The sequence below is a fragment of the Polistes fuscatus genome, unplaced genomic scaffold (genome assembly GCF_010416935.1).
Source record: "Polistes fuscatus isolate 324 unplaced genomic scaffold, CU_Pfus_HIC Scaffold8, whole genome shotgun sequence".
NCBI classification, from domain to species: domain Eukaryota; kingdom Metazoa; phylum Arthropoda; class Insecta; order Hymenoptera; family Vespidae; genus Polistes; species Polistes fuscatus.
Genome location: NW_025113162.1, coordinates 695,059 through 714,155, shown reverse-complemented (window position 1 = coordinate 714,155; position 19,097 = coordinate 695,059). Strand labels below are relative to the sequence as shown.

Genomic DNA, 19,097 nt, shown 5'->3' with positions numbered 1-19,097 from the left:
GTTTTATAAAATAAAATCGAACCATTTAATCGTTTCTACCTTTTGTATATGATATGTGTATGTATGTACACACCGGGTGGGGTATTTCAAACAGGCCATTCAAGTAACTCGATTATTATTGGCGATAGAAAAAAGGGTCGGATTAAAGTTACTTGATTTCTAAGGTATAACCTAATTCTATATTAATAATTTTTTTTTAAGTAGACGCAACTTAATTTTTTTAAATGTAATAATATTTTTTTCAATATACACCATAGAATAAGGCATTTTAAAACCTGTACAGTGATAACCAGGCTATGATGTTTTAATTATTATCTTTTATTTATTTTCTTTTTTATATAAACAATATAAACGTAACGTGTAACACAGTACGTAACATGAAATTATACTACCTTTGAAAGTATGTGTAAAGTATCGTCTAATAAATCATTTTCTATTATCAATAGCTATCGAGTTATTCAAATGGGCTTTATAAAATGTTTCACCCGTTATATGTAATATGTATACACATAGAGAGAATTCTATTCTCTGGTCGTCTTTGAAAGGACGTTTGGATCTAACTCAAAGCTTCGGAGAAGAGAAATACACGGTAGACGTTTAATACTCGATGATATTCGATATTCCTCTTGCGATGCTCTCGTCATTATCGGTATGTAGGTCGGATTTCCTTTGATATCGGGTTACCATTCAGACATTTTAATCTCTATCGTCTCGTTCGATTTACATGATAGGGTTAGGTATCTAGTCATCCTTTTAGCAAAAAATTCATATCGACTAGGAGATATTCACCCTAGAAGATAAGGTTAGGATCGTGAGGGGGCCCACCAGGGAATAAGCAAGAAACGTTTGAAATATCGTTCCTCTTGATTTACTCTCATCCGGAAACGTGAGATGATGCAAAACGAAGGAAGGTGCAAGCCAAAAGTGTGTGCGAGAGAGAAGGAAAGAGGCCTTTTTTAGTCTAGAGCACCCACTCTTCTTACATCCTTCGCGAATCTAGTGTAATGGGCAAAAAATTATACTTCATGGCGGCAAGGTCTAATGAGATTTTGAATTATGTTGTAGTTATACCGGAGAAGCATAACTTCCACTCCCTTTTACTTCCTCTTCCCTTGGCTTTGCTCGATCTATCTACGTCCGCCCTTACTCTTTTCTATTTTCCATCTCCTTCTCTCTCCCTCTCTCTCTCCTTCTCTTTTCCTCCACTTTCCTAAAACCTTTCTCAGAAAACTCAGTCGAGGCTATGTGTGACTAGATTACAGGCTAGCTTCTTAAAGCGATCAGGATTTTATCATCATGGATTTTACCAAGGATTCTCTACCTAGATAAGAGACGAAGGATGAACAAAAAAAATGAAATAAAAGAAATAAAATAAAAGTAAAGAATTCGTTCTTCGTAAAAATTGTTCTCCCCCTACCCCTGAATTTCGCGTGCTCAGCAAAGAGTCTTCACACACATTGCCGTTTCTTCTTCATGAGCTACGACGAGATCGAACTGTAATGTATGCATTTATACATATGTATGTGTGTATGCACGTATACACGTACTTACTTACAACGAACGTGCGATACAATTCTAACAGGATTGTACGCGAAAGATGGAACGAAGTGAGCGTGTGTCTGAATCGACGACCGTCAGATGGAATTCGAAATTCTTACTGACGTGGCAAGGAAGGAAGCATATATATATATATATATATATACACACACTTACAAGCGATCCCGATGACACGTGGGAAATCACGGGCTTACCATTTCCATATATTTCACTGTCCTGGTGATCGTTCAATGAATTCTATGAATCCTTCTTTCTATTTTCTTTTTTTCTATTTGATCATCGTTTTACCCACTTACGTTTCTACTTACGATTTCTAATAATTCTCTTGAGTAATAAGTAAGTGTAATAATGGTTATCAATTAAATATGACCTAAAACTCTGATATATAGAAAAGTTGAAGATACACTTTTAGATATAAAATACAAGCCATGATACGTGAAAGAATTTCTACAATAAAGACCGACATGAATAAAACGAATGTTGAATTATTCTTGTGTTCCCTACGACAAGAGACTCGAGACTCGAGACTATCGCGAAAAGTGAAAAAGTCGGGGAAAGCGTTTATATGAGAAAATTCTTTATGCTGCAAGAACAATGCTCCGGCACTTCGCCGCACCCGGTATGCATACACAAATTTATGTTTCTACCCCTATCCTCTCCTCCTCCTCCTCCTCCTCCACCGAACTTCCATTTTTTCTTATCTTTCTCTTTCTTATTATTTTTTTTTCTTACGTCCTTTTTATTTCTTTGCAACTCAGTTTCTTTTTTTCTTATATTTTAGATATTGTATTTTTAGGTTTGTTCCTTGCCCTTTGTTTTTATTTATTTTTGTTTTCTCCCCACTTTTCCTCTTCCTCTTCCTTTTCCTTGTCCACTTCGCGGAAGAGAGAAACTTGTCGGGAGTATTAAACTGTAACATAACTGCAGTATTTATGCCAGCGCACGGAACAACGAAATCTGATTAAAGTTTCAAATTCCAAGCGACGCTGCGGGAAAGCGAACTGGCCCCCGTGGCCGTGTGGAAGTGACGCACGGAAAATCATGCTAGCAATCTCCCTATACATTTTCCTGTCATGGTCATTACACTGGAATTCATGGAATCCTTCTCTCATTCTCATCTCTTTTCCTCTTTCTACCCTTCTTATCCATTTACAAACTCACTTTCTCTCTTTAGTGAATTACCTTCGATTCCTATGAAATCTGGGTCATCCGAAACGCTTGTTACTATTATACTAATCGATATTACAAATTATAGAATGATTAAAGTTAAAAAAGATTGATTTCAATATATTCTACAAATTACTACAAGTTTCTTCTACCAAGAGAATTATTATCATTTTAATAATACACCATAATGAAAAATATAAAGGAGAAGGAGAGAAAAACGAACGTGTTCTGCATAGAATCGTTAATAAAGGCCAGAGTCTAACTAGTTAGCACGTTATAGCGGCACTTTAAAACAGGTGACGCACTCGCACGAATACAGAAATATGTGTAAATCCATATAATACATTATTTTAGCTTAATCGTAAAGAAAAAAAACCTACCTTTTTTTATTTTTTTATTGCAAACTATCCTTTTTCGAAGGTATCATTTTTCTTTCGGCATTACCTGCAAAAACATCGACCTAAATTTTTTTATTCTCTTTGAGATCCAACCAAACGAAAAGATAGAATTTTATCTCTCTGGTTTAAATAATATCAAAAAAGTTGAAGGTCTAACTATAAGTAAAATTCGTAGATAATACGTGATCAAAAATTAAAATATTTCTCGAAAAAAGGAAGACTCTCTCCTTCTTCCTCTTTCTTTTGACGATGTAGTTGGCACGACTAGGCGGATGTAGGAAAGCGAAGCCAAGTGGCCTGAGAATTTAAGGTGGAATAAAATCGCTAAACCTACACGAGATCGTGAGCACGTTTTGTAAAGTATAGTCGAACGGGTGTTATGTCTTCTTGCGGGAGACCCATGCATACTATAACAGACACTAGCAGGGATCGTTCTTGCACATCTTTCCCATCGTTTTGTACGTGGCACACAATTTTTGGCCCCTACCGACGACTGCGAATCTAAAATAACCAACACACTGATGCCTCACTACGTGAAAATTCTACGAGTCTGCTGTGTATAAATATATCTGTATGTGTGTATGTATGTGTGTATCATCTATGTGTTCTATGTCGGTCCCAAGCCACAGTCCTTCTAGTCTAGTCGAATAATTTTCAAGAATCGTTGCCTCGCCGATTTTCTACGTCTTTTTGCCACCCCTTTCCATTTCCCAGATCGTACCACCCGCCTTTTCATGGGCTTTGCTTCTCGGCCAAATGCCGCTCCTTCTGCATACAGAGCCACGAATATCGATACTATGAATTTTCACTCATCTTTCTCTATCTATTTTTCTGTTTATTTTATTTGCCTCTTTTTTATTTATTTCTTAAATTTAAAGTAACTGACTCAGATCAACGATCAACGAAATATAAGGGGTTATATCTATTAATTTTATTAAAATTAAATTTACCAATTTTCAACTTAAATCTTTTTCATTAATATTTGATGGATACACGTAAAACAACTTTAATTCGAGACAATTTTGTAGATTTTTTTAAAATGATATTTTAAACTTGGATTCTCGGTTGAATGTTTTTTTATAATTACAACGATGCGAAGGAAGAACAAATTTTGTCTACTTTTTCATACAGCTTTTTGTATCAATGTTCTGCATGTGTCTGCTTAAAGAGATAGAAAGAGAGAGAGTGAAAGAGAAAAAAGCGTAGCAGTTTGTAAAACGTGGGAGTTTTACCATCGGTTTACCGCGTCCAAAATCGTATCTCTGGCTAAAACTCGTCCCATCGTTGTTCTTTATTTACCAAACGGAATTCGACGATGAACGTCGAACGATACCACGCATATATTGTATCGAATTTTTAAACGGCTAAAACCTTTTTGCCCCTTTGTTTTTCAAAAAACACTGTTTGAAAAATGGATTGTCAAAAATATAATAAAAATGTATTCATAAATCATTTCGATGTAAAACGTAAATTACGTCAATTGTAATACACAAAAATAGATTAATAATAATAATAATAATAATTATTATTATTGTAATTATTATTATTATTATTATTGTTATTATTATTATTATGTTCGAGATAGTCAAAAGTTCATTGTCTTTCAAATTTACTTTTCTCTATCTCTCTCTCTTTTTCTCTTTTTATCTTAAAACATTTGCACTAGTGAATCTAAGCGCTCGACGTAATATACAAAGATACAGAGAGATGTTTATTCGAAATCTAGCATCCTTTTCTCGCAATTATCTTGCTACATTTTCCTACTTGGAGAATACTCGTAATGGTGGCAGTACTTTGCGAAATACGAGAAGTATACGAGTCGAAAGGGAAAATTACACCGAGTAAACAAATTTACTCCTTCGTTTGGTTTATACTCTCATATTTAATAAATACGACTTTTAATTCATGAATCTTCGTCTCTTTTCCAAAAATTTCTTAATATCCGGTACGATTATTATAAAACATTTATCGATATTTCAGACGTGACAATAACCGCGACGAAGAAGGCGTGAGTTGTCGAAGAAGGAAAACAAAAAGAAAGAAAGAAAGAAAGTAAGAAAGAAATAAAGAATAAAAAGAAGAAAAGAAAGAAAAGGAAAACCGAAAGGAAGGAAGGAAGGAAGGAAGAAAGAAAGAAAGATAGGAAAAAGAAATAAAAACGAGGACAACGTCTCTCGAGGCTATTTAACGAAGACCCGAAGGTACAAAGGTATGTAAGGGCAGCAGCACACTTTTCCCTTCTAGGTATCTACGTATATGTGAATATACATCCGAAGCACGTAAGTTTAATATCTTCTTGTAGTGCGGCAGACAAGTGTGCCGGCTCCTGAGAAAGAGGAAGAAAGCAAGATTATTGCTTCAATATTGGCCCGATGTCAGGCGTCGTAGTTACGTCTACGTATCTTCTTCTTGCAACCACCCCGAAGTCACATACAAATATATACAAACACATACACATAGATGCTTAAAGATAGCACACATGCACGTATGTGTTAGAGAACTCTATAGTACTATCGCGAAGAGAGAGAAGAGAGAGAGAGAGAGGAGAGAGAGAGAGAGGAGAGAGAGGGGAAAGTTATCTTTTACGTATCCTTCGATCCAGCCCATTCCAGCCCACATTTACCCAACCCGTGTGCAACCCCACCCACCCTCCTTCGTTCTTCGCCTTAATTCCACGCGTGCACTTGCACGACGTATCCTAAGAGAGAAGCTGCACGTGTGCCACCGTTATTAAGCCGTCTCTTACAGCTTATAAGCCGTGTAAGCTCGCGTCTGCCTTTCGGTCTACCGTAGGAATCAAAAGGCGTGAACTGTGATTAGAATCGGGGAATATAGAAGGAGAGATAAAGTATATGTAAGTATACGTGTAGACATTCGCCTAAATGTGTAAAGGAATATTTGGAGATAGTTTCAAACTTACGTGTATACTAACTTGTGTGTTTCATCCCTCTGGGGGTTTCTAGTTTATGAGATTATTATACGCCGATGTTTGGATTAAACTATCATTTTCAGTTCTCCGATTTTTCATTTAAAAAATAAAAAGAGAAGAAAAGAAAAAACATAGTACACGTAAAACCAACGTTCAAAAGTAGACGAGGATAAAACTCAGTCGATCTAGTGTTCACTGGAGGATCTGTTAATTAGGCGTGCTAGAACGATGCCAAGGGAACGAGGACAACGAGGAGGACTCATTGAAAGAACGAACAGGATCGTTGCTCTCTCTCTCTCTCTCTCTCTTTCTCTCTCTTTTTCTCTGTTTGAAATTTTCAATCGGTTGGTGAAGTGAAAGACAGAGAAATAGGGGAAGGAGAGTTTGTGGATAGGGTTGGATCGATCGTGGTTGTGAAAATGCATTGATTTAACGGGCTACGAAAAGAGAGAGAGGAAGAGAAGGTGTGGTTGAGAAAGAGGGGAAGAGGAGATGGTATATCGAACGAAATCATGACAAAGAACGTGATTGGATAGATGTTTGGATGGATAGATGGATAGAAGGATGGATGGATGGATGGATGGATGGATGGATGGATGGATGGATGGATGGATGGATGGTTGGTTGGTTGGTTGGGTGGATAGATGGACGAACATAACGGGAGCGAGTGAGAGAGTAAAGAAAAGAGAGATGAGAGATGAGAGAATGGGAGAGAAGGATGAACGACGTCCTGCGCGCCTCCAGTAATTACGACCGGTACGGCAGAATCATTTGTTTGCGTATTGTTACCGCAAAGCATTGTTGCCCAACGAAACGTTCCACCACCACCACCGCCATAAGCCCTATCCTAGAACGAAGCACGTTTCGTTGTCCTTGCTCCTCCTTTCGAGTCGAAGATCTTTTTCCTACGGGATCAAAAGTATTGTTTCTTTCATTCCCCTTTTACTCGTTGTTGGTATTTCCTTCCACTATCTTCTCTGATTGTATGTATACACTTTACATGTTTGTTTGGTAGAACGAAACTCGATATACTCGAACACGATTTCTCTTTTTCGATAGGTCGAATATCTCCATGATCATCGAATCTGAAGAAATTCTATTACAGTTCGATATTGCCATGATTTCCTACGTACGTTTCCAGTTATACATAGAGTAACCTCTATCAATCGATTCAATAATTTAATATCAAATTTGAATTATATCGTAAATACGCGTGCAGGACAAAATTATCGAAGATGTAACTACTTTACACCAACTATCGATATGATTTTTTTCCTTTCTTTCTTTTTTGAATTGGATAGTTCAACTAGAAGATATCATCGGACGCGAGTTAGCTATCCGGTATCAGCTGACCTATATCGGTCCACGTCGAATATCCGATATCAGCCAATATTTCATAATGGATATCCAATATTTACGATAGCGGACAGACGCCTACGGATACGTGAAATGTAAAAGGCACGCGGGGAGAGAACGAATGAAAGAGGGAGAGAGAGAGAGAAATGAGACAGCAGAAGGAAAGAAGAAAAAATTGAAACTAGTGCCTCAGAAAAGTTCCCCCCCCCCCGTACGATGAGAAACGAATTCCCTTGGCAACCAAGGGCTGCTACATTACGGGTATAGGCGTTGAGATGAAGGGGTGGGAGAAAGGTGAAAGAATTTGAGATAGGTTTTCGCATTGAAATTATCTTCTGTACGGTTCGTTCGGATCGTAGAAAATCATACGCGTTAGAATTGAACCACGAGCACAGTCTAACCATAAATATCTTCTCATTTCATCTCGTTCGCTCGATCAACCGCAAGAAGGCGGACGAAAAGGGTGATGCTCTCTACCATGAATAAAAGTTCCCCGGATGAAATTTAGATCTTGCCGCAAGCACGTTTCTACAAAAAAAAGTAGAGAGAGAGAGAATGAACGAATAGAAAGAAAGAAGGGAAATAAAAAAAAATAACTAGTTAAAAATCAAATACGAGTAGAATTGGACGAAGCGTGCTCGTTAAAAAATATTTCTACGTTATTTAAATAACGATTGTGTGACGATACCATAAATTAATCGAAATAAAATAATAACGCGAAATATTATTTGAATATAATCAAATGAAGAAATTTAAAAAGATAGGTGATATTCGCGTATTAACATTCTAATGATCTCCCTGCAGCTGATAACACTACGCCGAAAAAATAAAACAAACCGTGACGAGGCAGCCTGAAGAGGAAGAAAAAAAAACCATTTTTATTTTTCCTCGAAATATTTTCCAATATATTTAGAAAAAGAATTCCATTGAAAAATAACTGGTGCTTCGCGAGGTGAAGTATACTCGTCTCGTCCTCTCACACTATTTTTCTCTCTCTCTCTCTCTCTCTCTCTTTTTATATCTCGTGGTATGGTTTGTTGAAATCCCTGCACATTCTCCAAAGTAGAACACAAAATTATTGCGACAAGGAGATACACCGCACTTTACATGCAAACTAGCACTGGAGTCGTTACAAGGCGTTGCCACGTCTTTTATTTGTTTCGGACGATTCCTGTGCCTGTTGCCAAGCTCTCCCAGAAACGGTCCCGTAAGTGCGGTTACTGGGAATAAAAATTGAATGCGGTTATGTAAAACTAATGCGAATTCATTTGCAATTTTTGTAAACATAGCTTGTTATTCTTATATATATATATTTCCCAGAAATATAATATTATTTTATTATACGATTCTTCTCGTCTTCTCTTACAATTATTATCACTCTAAATTGTATTTCTAATTATACCGAATTATGAATATTATTTGAATATATCTTAAAGTTATGTTTTATATAAATTGTTAAAATAAGTTGTTAAATTAAATGAAAAGAAAGATCTTTAAGATCTACACGACTTCAGAGTGTTCGAATCCGTTTCAAACTAATTCTTTAAGTCGAAATTATACTGTTCGTCTTATACGGAATCCCAACGACAGTAAATTAATATGGTGTGAGTGGTTTTGTAGTAATACTAAAGTCAGTTCTTTAGTCAACAATGTATTTTATTATTTAAGTCTTGACAACTATGATACAATTATTTAAATGCTTGATGTGGACTGCGTGGAATGCGTGCATGACGTATTAAGGAAAGAGATTAAAGAAAGAGAAGGGACTTTCATATTAAAAACGTATTTGATACTGAACACAGAGCTTCATCCAGCGCGGAACGAGGCAAGAGAAGTCAAGAAGGGGTTTTGTTTATTCAAGCTTTCTCTCTCTCTCTCTCTCTATCTATCTTCGAATACCGAGTTATAACTTCCTAACGAGAGTTCGACGATTTAGCATAATACTTTTTGTTCCCTATATTCTCTGGAACAAGCTCTTGAAGTTTGGCAGCATGCTTGTAAGTCATCCTGTATAATAAATTACCTGAAGCATCGCAGACTCTTCCGCGATGCAACAACATTAAACTTGATCGAGAAATACTATAGAACCAAGATTAACATAAGTTCGTAAGAGAAAGCTTTCATGGCTGAAGCTTATTTAACTTTCTATCGACTGACTCGAGTTTTTCCTCGAACAATACGAACAGGTACATCATTGAAATTGAAATTAGTGAACAATCCTAGTTTATAAGATCAAGGAAAATGTTAGATCGATGCAAATACTCTGGTTGTTAAATAAATCACTTTTAAAATTATGTAACTTACTTCTCCATCTCTTTCTCACTTTATTTAACGAAGTACGCCATTATGGTACCGGAAGGACGTTTAATTTTAGAGGCTGAACCCTTTCAGTGCTTCCTACTCCGGAGATGCACCGATGCGAGAACCTCACGAGGATTTACACCTGCATTTCCTACCTTCGTCTACCCCTACCTCTTATCCTTTTCTCCAATCCCAGCTGATCCCTTCTTCCTTGCTTCTTCTCCGTTATTCTACTACTGTCCATGTCTAATTCGTATATATTTCTTCACTCTCACTTGGAAAAACTAATCCCGATTTAATACTATTATACCCGTGTAATTAATTTTAACAAAAATAAATTAACAATCATCTTATGTGTTCTTGAGAAATGAGATGGATATTTATCGGAAAAAAAACTGCACGGACTTATTGATTAATGTAAAATATACGAGAACAAACAATTGCCTGTATTCTGTCTAAATATTAACCAAATAATATTGAACTTTGCTTAGCAAATAGATAGAAGTGGTGAAAGAATAATTTTATTCGAGTTATAACAGATCGATTAATAATCGCTAGAAGAAAGAGAAATCGATTAATGAGACGAGCTTGAAAAGTATACCAATGAAGGAACTTGTACCTTTTAAAAACGTCGACGATCTTTGAACATTTGTTAACCGTCCCACGGCAGACGCTTTAAAAACCATACCATTTGTAACGCTGCGACGGGGTAGGTGTCTCGAAAAAGGAGAGTAGGACATAGTAAGAAGCCCATTCGAGACGTCTCGCGATTAATCCAAAAGGTCCACGAGGGGGATGTTATAAAGAAGGGTGAAGGAAGGAAGGGTGAAGAGAAAGAACAGAAGAGAAGAGGAATCTTCTTCTCGAGAATTTTTCTTCTCTCTTTTCACTTAAGATATTCCATCCTTGTTTATCTCCTTTATTCACTCTCTCTCTCTCTTTCTCGCTGAAAGGTTTTTCGTCGATATACTCGTACCTTAAAATCAGCAGATTGCTAACCGAAACGAAGTACTGATTAATGATACAAACGGTATTCTCTCTTGGTGAACATAAATCCTGCCGATACATCAGTTTGATTTTGGCCTTCGGATGAAGAAAAGGGCAGCGATAATGAAATATTGATTACTCACGCGTGCATTACGAAGCACGATCACGTTCCATGCATGCATTACGAAGCATAATCATGTTTTGAGATTATTCAGATGCCAAGGTATAATATGAATAGATATATCTATTTACCTAGCTGCGAAAATATATTCAATTTATGATAACGATGATACTACAGTCTCATACGATGACTATGAGATACTCTTGGCTTTTACTAAATTAAAGAACGTCTGTTTTCCTTCTTTTCTTTCTCTTTTTTCCCTTCCCTTTCTTCCTCTTCTTTCCTTTTTCGATTCTAACACGTGCTAAAAGTTGCATCGTGAACTCCCATCAAGAAGTCGATCGAGTGAATTGCTGTTCGGAGTCTTGAAAATCAATGAGGGAGTAGTCGCCAAGAGAATTGACCAAGAAACAAGAGAGTTCAAGACTCACCTAGGGAATTAATCAAAGAACGAAAAACATCTTACTTAAGTTGCAATAAATTTGATGAAATCCATTTGGTGCAATGGTCGCTTAATGAACCCCAAGAGTCCTCTTCATCTACAAAACCTTTAATAATTTCCCAGATTTGGATCGTTAAATCGTTAATTACGTTGAGATATTACTTTTCTACGTGAAAAGCAAACCTTTAAAACTTTAAACGTTTCAGCAATCTTTTTAAAAAACGATAATCGTGGGGATAACTTGAAAAAAATAAAAAGATTATTTTTAGATAATTTGTTGGTATCTTAAATTATACATTTTAGAAGAGGTTAGGATATTTCATAGAATTTTTGTAATCGATAGGAACAATGTTATGAAGAAATTTTTGTTCCATTTTCCGTGTATCGAGCTTCCTATCGTATGCAAATTTAATGAATTCGCTATGGGTACCGACAAAGACGTTCAAGAGGATCTTGAAGGTTCTTCGACGGCGCCGAGGGAACTGCTTTCCAGTTAAATTGTAATGAAATGTAGGAAACCCATTTACATTTCACCCATCGTCTAGATCCTAATCGATAATCTAGACTCAAACGAAGAGGTCAATATTCTCGTTCGTTAAAAAACAGGAGAAACTAAACTACCGAGCTAACTTCTCTCCTTTGAAGTTTCATTCTACGAAAGATAGCCGGAAGCTTCGAAAGCAAGCATTGCCAAACGAACCGACAAGAAATTATCAAAAGAATCGATTTTGACATTGTCACTGTGTTTCGTAATTTACACGTTAATCGTTTCAACGAAGAAAGAATAAAACCTTTTTTATATACAATTTAGGATTTCAAATAATAAAATAAATATTAGGAATAAAATTCGAAAGAAAATCCGAAGCTTAAAGTTAATAAGAACAGACTAATGTAAGAAGTAACTAGGTGAATCGATGAAAGACACCTAATCCGCGTGTTAAATACTTCTACTCTCTTGGTTTATTAAAGTTAAAGAAGGAAAGAGAGAAAGAGAGAGAGAGAGAGAGAGAGAGAAAGACAAGGAATCCAGGTAAATTCCTTGAAGGAACACGTCTACACCTATGAAACTGCGCGCGGCGTATTATCCCGATGGCGAACGTGCTTCTCGAAAATTTTCGACAACTCCGGGCCAATTATCAAGAACGGTTTCCGCAGCTTCCTGAACAGCGGCTGCAGATTCATTTCCTGTCCTCACCTGTTCTAAAATAGGCTACGCTTTCTCACCCACTCCTCTCGCATCATGACGGAAAGTTTCCCCTTTTAGGATGGGGGAGAACGGAAACAATGTTACCGGATGCAGATGAGTCTCATTTCCCACCTACCCTGAGGCCGACTAACCCTCCTCTTCCTGATCTCGCTGCTACCGATCGAGCTACCAGAGCTCGACATTCCTCTCTTCCTACTGCACCTCTTTCTCTCTCTCTCTCTCTCTCTGTTTCTATCTTCCTCCATCTTCCATGTTTCTCTTTCTCGTCGTTCGACTTCCTCTTCTTTCCCAAAGCTTCAACAAACTCCCGTCGCTATTCTCGTTCAACCCTCGATGTTTCCGTGTACCTACTAGCACATTACGGAACTCTTTATCGCACCACGGTGTCAGGTGGAAAGGTCGAACGTGGTTTATCGTTTGGCCTTCGATCCGTTTCAACGAAACGATGCCAACCGTTACTTCCTCTCAACGATCGTCCTTTTTTCTTCTTCTCCTTCTTCTTCTTCCCTCTTCTAAGAAGAAATTTACGAATGTGTCTTCTCCTTTTTCGATTCATCGTCATATCGATTTTCTCTTTTTCTCTTTTGGAATAGAATGAATTTAGTAGTACGCACGTACCTACACAAATGCATATATATTCGAATGTAAAGTACCTACTTTAAAATGAACGCTTGTGAAAGTTAGTGAATTTTACACGCGTAACTATAGAGTTACCGAGTGAAATACACTCGCACGTTCGAACTAAGTGAAAATGATAAACGAGTTTTACGGCGAGCCACCAATTCCACTAATAGTTTTCTCACCGTGTAATTCCGGTTGTCCAAGAGGAAGAGGAGGAGGAGGAGGTAGAGGTGGAGGTGGAGGACGACAACGAGGACGCGAAAACTGTGAGAACGCCTAACTTCGTTTATATCCAAAGGGTAATGGCATATCTCATCTGCTAATGCGTTCGTAATTTAATTCGCTTTCCTTTCCGCGAGAACATAAGCGATTCGCGTCCGATTAATCTCATCGAACAGGCGCGAGCATGCGCGTGTGTTCGGAAATATCCGACTCGTCCTACGTCCCATCATCCCTTCTCGTAATATCCCTCGTCGACCGAAGGGATAATCCGAAAAATATATCCGACGGGTTGCTTCCCTTTCTTTCACCATCCTGGATCAACGGCCAGCTTTTCTTCCTTCCTTCCTTCCTTCCTTCCTCCTTTTTTTTTTCTGTCGAGTTCCACGTCTCTCGGCTCACCCCATACCGTATAAGGGTAATCCTCTGTGTCTCCGAGCTCGCAGATCGCTCGAAAACGGAAGCTTTTCTAAAGAAGAAAATAGAGAGAAAGAAGAAGAGAACAAAAATAATACGACGACTAAAGGGAGTAAGCTTCTTTTTTTTTTTTTTCTTTTTTGAAATGTTTATTTTATACGTACTGATTTCGATAAATATAGATAAGAATATATTATTCTAAGAGATTCTAATTATGATTTATGTGTTTCTTTAACAAAGATTTTTCGACACGATCTAGCAAGGTTTTCTTTTTCATTTCAGGTTGATATTTGAAAACGAAGGATTACTCCAATGATGGTTAAACTGTAGCTTGTTAGACAATATTAAGTTTCGTTGACATGTTCCTAAACTTTTATATTAATAATGTATAATAGTATAATTTGTACGAATACTAGAATAGTTTATTAATAAAACATTCGAATATTGAATAAAACCAAATTAAAGATTAATTATTGTGTAGATTTTGTACAAATATTTCTTTAAAAATGGAACTTTTAACACATAATTAATAAACCATTAAATTTGATTATTAAAAATTGTATTTTCTACAATATTTAATAATATAATTTTGAAATACTATTTTGTGTGGTATTGGAATATTGAAAATTTTCCCCAAAATATTATAGATAGTTTTCATGATCGTAGTAAAGTTGCCAATCCCGTTACATTCTATCGACGATAGATGAATAGAAAAATGTTCTCGTCAGAGTTTTCGTCGAGTCCTTCGAGGACACTCGTTAACGTCATACACCCACATTATAACGAAGAGAAAGGGAAAGGTCAATCGAACTTTCTAACCTTCCCTTACTAGTTACTTCTTTTTCGATCTTCCTTTTCCACTTGAACACTTCCGATTCTTTCCTGACTCGGATTCGACGTTCTACCATCAACGTCGGAAGAATCTTTCGTTACGTTCTCGAACACCTCCTCCACTACAATCTCGTATCCTTGCAACGAGAAGCTTGTTGAGAAAAGAGGAAAATACTCTCAATCGATCCATCGATCGTTCGATCAAATGAAGGAACGAAGGGACGAACGTGAAACGAGTTCGTGTCTTTGACTACGTCGTTTGAGAACACCGTAAACGAAGATGGTATTCTCGATCGTTGACGACGAATAAAATTCTCGAAATAACTATAAGTAACTTTATGCTTACGTTGTTATGCGTGAACACGATTTTTATGACTCGAGTTAACGTGCCTGGTTCGAGAGTAATTTGAACTCATCTTCTTTGAATATTGTAAATAACTGGAAAATTGTGTATGACGAAATATATGAATATATTTGATTTTCATCAAGTATTTCTATGGATCGATCGTATTATGCATTAACAGACCAAGTGAATAGTTTGTTCGTTTTTCATTATGAACCAATTTGTATTTCATTTATCATTGCAATACCAAGTAATCGATTTTTGATCTTTTAATTAATTATTAATTTATACGAATTAACATTGATATAATTAATTACTTACAAGGAGTAGAAATGTTTTTTTTAAAAGATAACAGCAAATACTCAATTTTGGAGAAACTGTATCTATTTATGCGTAATTGTGTCCAAATAGTGATAAAAGAAATTTTTGAATAATCAAGTGTAGATTTAGTGCATATAATATTGCGCAGAATCACTTGTTGGGAAAGGAAAATTAAGATTTATAAAGTTAATGTGGGTAAAAAAAGCGTAGGACGAGATAAGGGAAATCTGGGGTGAAAGCAAGGAGATAATCGGATTTAACAATTTCAATTATAATGATAATAATAATAGAAATAATGACAGTAATTATGGTAATGGTGTTAGAGTAGTTGAAAAAGAAAGACAATATAAAATGTTACACTTAGGAAATTCTTTAAATTCATATCGTAAATAATACAAGAGACTGAGAAAATAATAAAAAGATTAATTTGAAAGCCAGCATGATAAAAGTAGGAGAGTGATTAGGTATAAATTCTTAATAATCATGCATTATAAAAGCCGACTTACTATAAATTCTTAATGCAATAAAACTTGAAAGGAAAGATGCGTTTACTATGTGGATTTAACATTGTTAGATGAACGAAGAGCTGTTTGAGCTCGGTACTCGTGAAAAGCTGGCCCGATTTACGTTGAGAATCACGACGTGTCTTACCCACTGATACAGGATTACAAGGGGATTGTATGTTAAGGACGAGTAACGAGAAATCGATCGTATATTCGCGCCCATAGGAAAGGCTTGCTGGCAAGCAGGGAGGAAGTAAGTAAGGAGGCAAACTAGCAAGCAAGCAAGTAGGCAAAGAGGTATACAAGAAGGAAGGAAGGAAGGAAGGATGGATAGTAGGAAGGAAGAAAGGAAACGAGAAGTGAGCGAGAGAGAGAGAGAGAGAGAGAGAGAGATGCACTTCCGTTTGAAGCCACGGAGATGTAACTTTGTCGACCTTACGAGGGGCGATCAAACTTCTCTCAGGTGTAGCTCTCTGTTGCTGGATAGTATAAGTAATAGCTAAATTAACATCCCGGTACATCCCAAGAGCGTCATCTGCTATCTACGATGCTTTAGTATCTTCAAAAGAGAGAGAGAGAGAGAACGAGTGAGATTCAAGCAAGCTCATAGGACATTAATGTAGCACAAGCGGTTTATTCGGGCACCGGAAATCCCATTCTCTATGTCCGTTTCCTTCGCTTTAATCCCAATTTCACTTATTGTTAGATTCTAATTTCTCCATAAACCAGTTTGCCTTTAATCGAATCAATTCTTCTCCTATACAAATACTTTCGATTTTCGAAATAATATCAATTAAGAAATGATTAACTTTGTAAATTTGATTGCAAATAAGTAGTACGAGTCAATATTTAGACTGACGAGGAGAAAAACAAACAGCTGGACAAGCGTGAATCAATTCTCCTTTAAGATACTTACTCTTTCATTCTCTCTCTCCTTTCCTGTATTCTAGCCAAAACTTTCAGAACCCGTTCTCAATTACTTCCTTGGAGACGAAGTATCGGATTAACGTACTTTACGCGGCGGTGGATAGCGTCGATTATTGAATTACGGTACTTTGTTGCTTCTTAGCCGAACCTACCACTCATCCCCTTTCCCCTTCACTTCCTCGTCTTTTGCTCTTCCACTTCCTCTTTCATCACTACTTCTTTATCCTCCTCCTCCTCTTCCTCCTTCTCGTATTTCTCCCTCTCTTCCTTCTTCTTCTCCATACACCACTCTTCTCGTTCGTTTACTTCATTGCTTCGGGCGCTTTTATGAACTTGCCGTACTCCCCTCTCTGTCTCTCTTTCTCTCTCTCTCTCTTTCTCTTTCTCTTTCTCTTTCTCTTTCTCTCTCTCTGAATAACGTTCTCTCAAAGTGAAACAAAACAACGTTAACGAAGAATTATAGAACGATTTTACGGTTGCTCTTTCGTTGTTTGCGCCTCGTATACAAACGGAGGAAGTTACTAAACGGCGGCAACTCTCGTCTTTAAACGCTCTAGACCCAGTAAATATTTTTCTCTCTCCTTCTTCCTAATAATGTACGAGTTTTAAAAAAGTTTAGCGCTTTAACGCTATGTAACGCGTGCACACTTTCTCATAGACTTCGAGAAGAAGTTTCTTTTTAAAAGGACGATTTCCCGACGACTGTTCTACCCCTCATCATCCCCCTCCCCCTTCGCCCGCCACCTTCCTCCGAGCGAAAATAATTTAACGATGATATATTAAATAAGGGATAGCTTAAGTTACCCTATTGGTAGACCATTATTTATCCATATGTAATATATTAATTGATTTAATAATCTCGAGAATTTAATATCAACTCCTACCTTACCCTTTTCTTTTTATTTTCTGTTACTTCAAAGAACTTGCAAAAGCTCCGACTCCGAAGATAGCAGGAAAAATGTGTATTGTTTTCAAAATACGATTATTAATATAGCTTGGACTGATCTAATTATTTCCAGTTGGTGTAACACCCTTCTCGACTCTTTGGCAAAAGTCTAAATAACCGTAGACGTATAATCCGATTTCCCTTTCTCCCCCTTTCCTCCGTTCCTGCAACTTCTCTTTCTGAGTAAGCTATTCTTTTATATATATATATATTTTACCTTTTTACCTTTTTCGAAGAAATCTACCTTTGCTTTATTTCTCTGAATTTAGGAAAAAAAAACTTTTTTTATTCTACGACGACGATTCTCGCGTGTCATAGATAAACGAATAAAATGAAAGAGAGAGACAGAAAGAAGAGAGAAAAGCAATATCGATTAGGAAATCAATCTCGTTGTACCGGTAAAATGAAATTTTATTTCTCTCTCTTTTTGTCTCTCTCAATCCTTTTTTTTTATTATACCCGCTATTAAAAATTTGTACGAAATGTCGTCGAAAGAAAATTACAAAAAAAAAAAAGAAAGAATGAAATATTCCACCGCGCGCAAATATCTTCCCGCTTTTCTTCACTTCCGGCTGTAATCTATGCACGCGTAAAAGTCGCGTAAAAGGAAGGAGTTAGCTTAAGAGAGATGGAAATATTAAGAGAGAGAGAGAGAGAGAAAAAAAGAAGAATCGGTGTCGCAAAAGATAGGGCTGCCTCGAGCGATGAAAAACTCGCCATTATTTGCGTACAAAGTCTTCTCCCACCTTCTAATTCAACGTTTCTTTTGTTAGCAAGTAGGTTTCTGATCCACAATGAGTCACGATATGGTTTCTACTTCTCCTTTATTTTTTATCTTTTCTCTTATTCTACTTTTCCTGTTATTTAACGTTAAAAAACAATTTCAACTATACCTTTCACGAATATATTTTATTAACCTTTAACTGGTAACATTAAGGCCTTACATACGTCTAGCAGCGCCAAAAATTTGTTTACACGTTGTTTATTGGTATTTAAACTTTATACAAAATTTTATTTCACTTTATTCTTACAAAAATTACTATATAAAAAATCCCTTGATCCACAACACTAAGAAAAAAAAGTTGCTCCACAGTCGGCTTCATATCTTCAGTAAATATTGATCTATGTACAAAATTTAAAAAAATTCTTGTAAAATAATATTATAATTATAGTTTGTCAAGTCGGAATTCTAAATTTCAGAAAATTTAGCAATTTATAAAGTTTAAAAAAAAGTATGCGTTTTACACCATAAATTTTACACTCTAATTATTTTCATAAAATTTTCAAATCAAAATATCAAAAATCCGGCTCGGCAAACTATAGAAAAAACGATTTCAAATATTGAAAAAAAATTTGCATCAAAAAATATTAAAAACTGTATGAGTTATAATGCAGACCGTCGCAGAAAAAATAGTTTCGAGAAAAACGCGTTTAAAGTTTTAAGTGTCTCAAAGAAAAGACAGCTATCTGTCGACATTATCCAAACTCTCATCGGACAGTCACA

At 36.4% G+C, this 19,097-nt stretch overlaps 1 protein-coding gene and 1 long non-coding RNA gene across 3 annotated transcripts in view; one reads left to right on the top strand and one right to left on the bottom strand.

Annotated features, from left to right (window-relative positions):
• LOC122524733 (bifunctional heparan sulfate N-deacetylase/N-sulfotransferase) overlaps positions 1–19,097 on the top strand; it is a 324,826-nt gene that overhangs the window by 92,781 nt on the left and 212,948 nt on the right. The window contains exon 1 of one of the 2 annotated variants that reach the window (XM_043647142.1): positions 5,228–5,331. The exons of the other annotated variant lie outside the window; for it this stretch is intronic. The gene's annotated coding sequence lies outside the window, so the exon portion shown is untranslated. Of the gene's footprint in view, positions 1–5,227; positions 5,332–19,097 lie in introns of those variants that run through there. 2 annotated transcript variants of the gene reach the window in all.
• LOC122524735 overlaps positions 13,681–19,097 on the bottom strand; it is a 38,214-nt gene continuing 32,797 nt past the window's right edge. The window contains exon 2 of the long non-coding RNA XR_006305614.1: positions 13,681–13,774. This is a non-coding gene — a long non-coding RNA (uncharacterized LOC122524735). The remainder of the gene's footprint in view (positions 13,775–19,097) is intronic.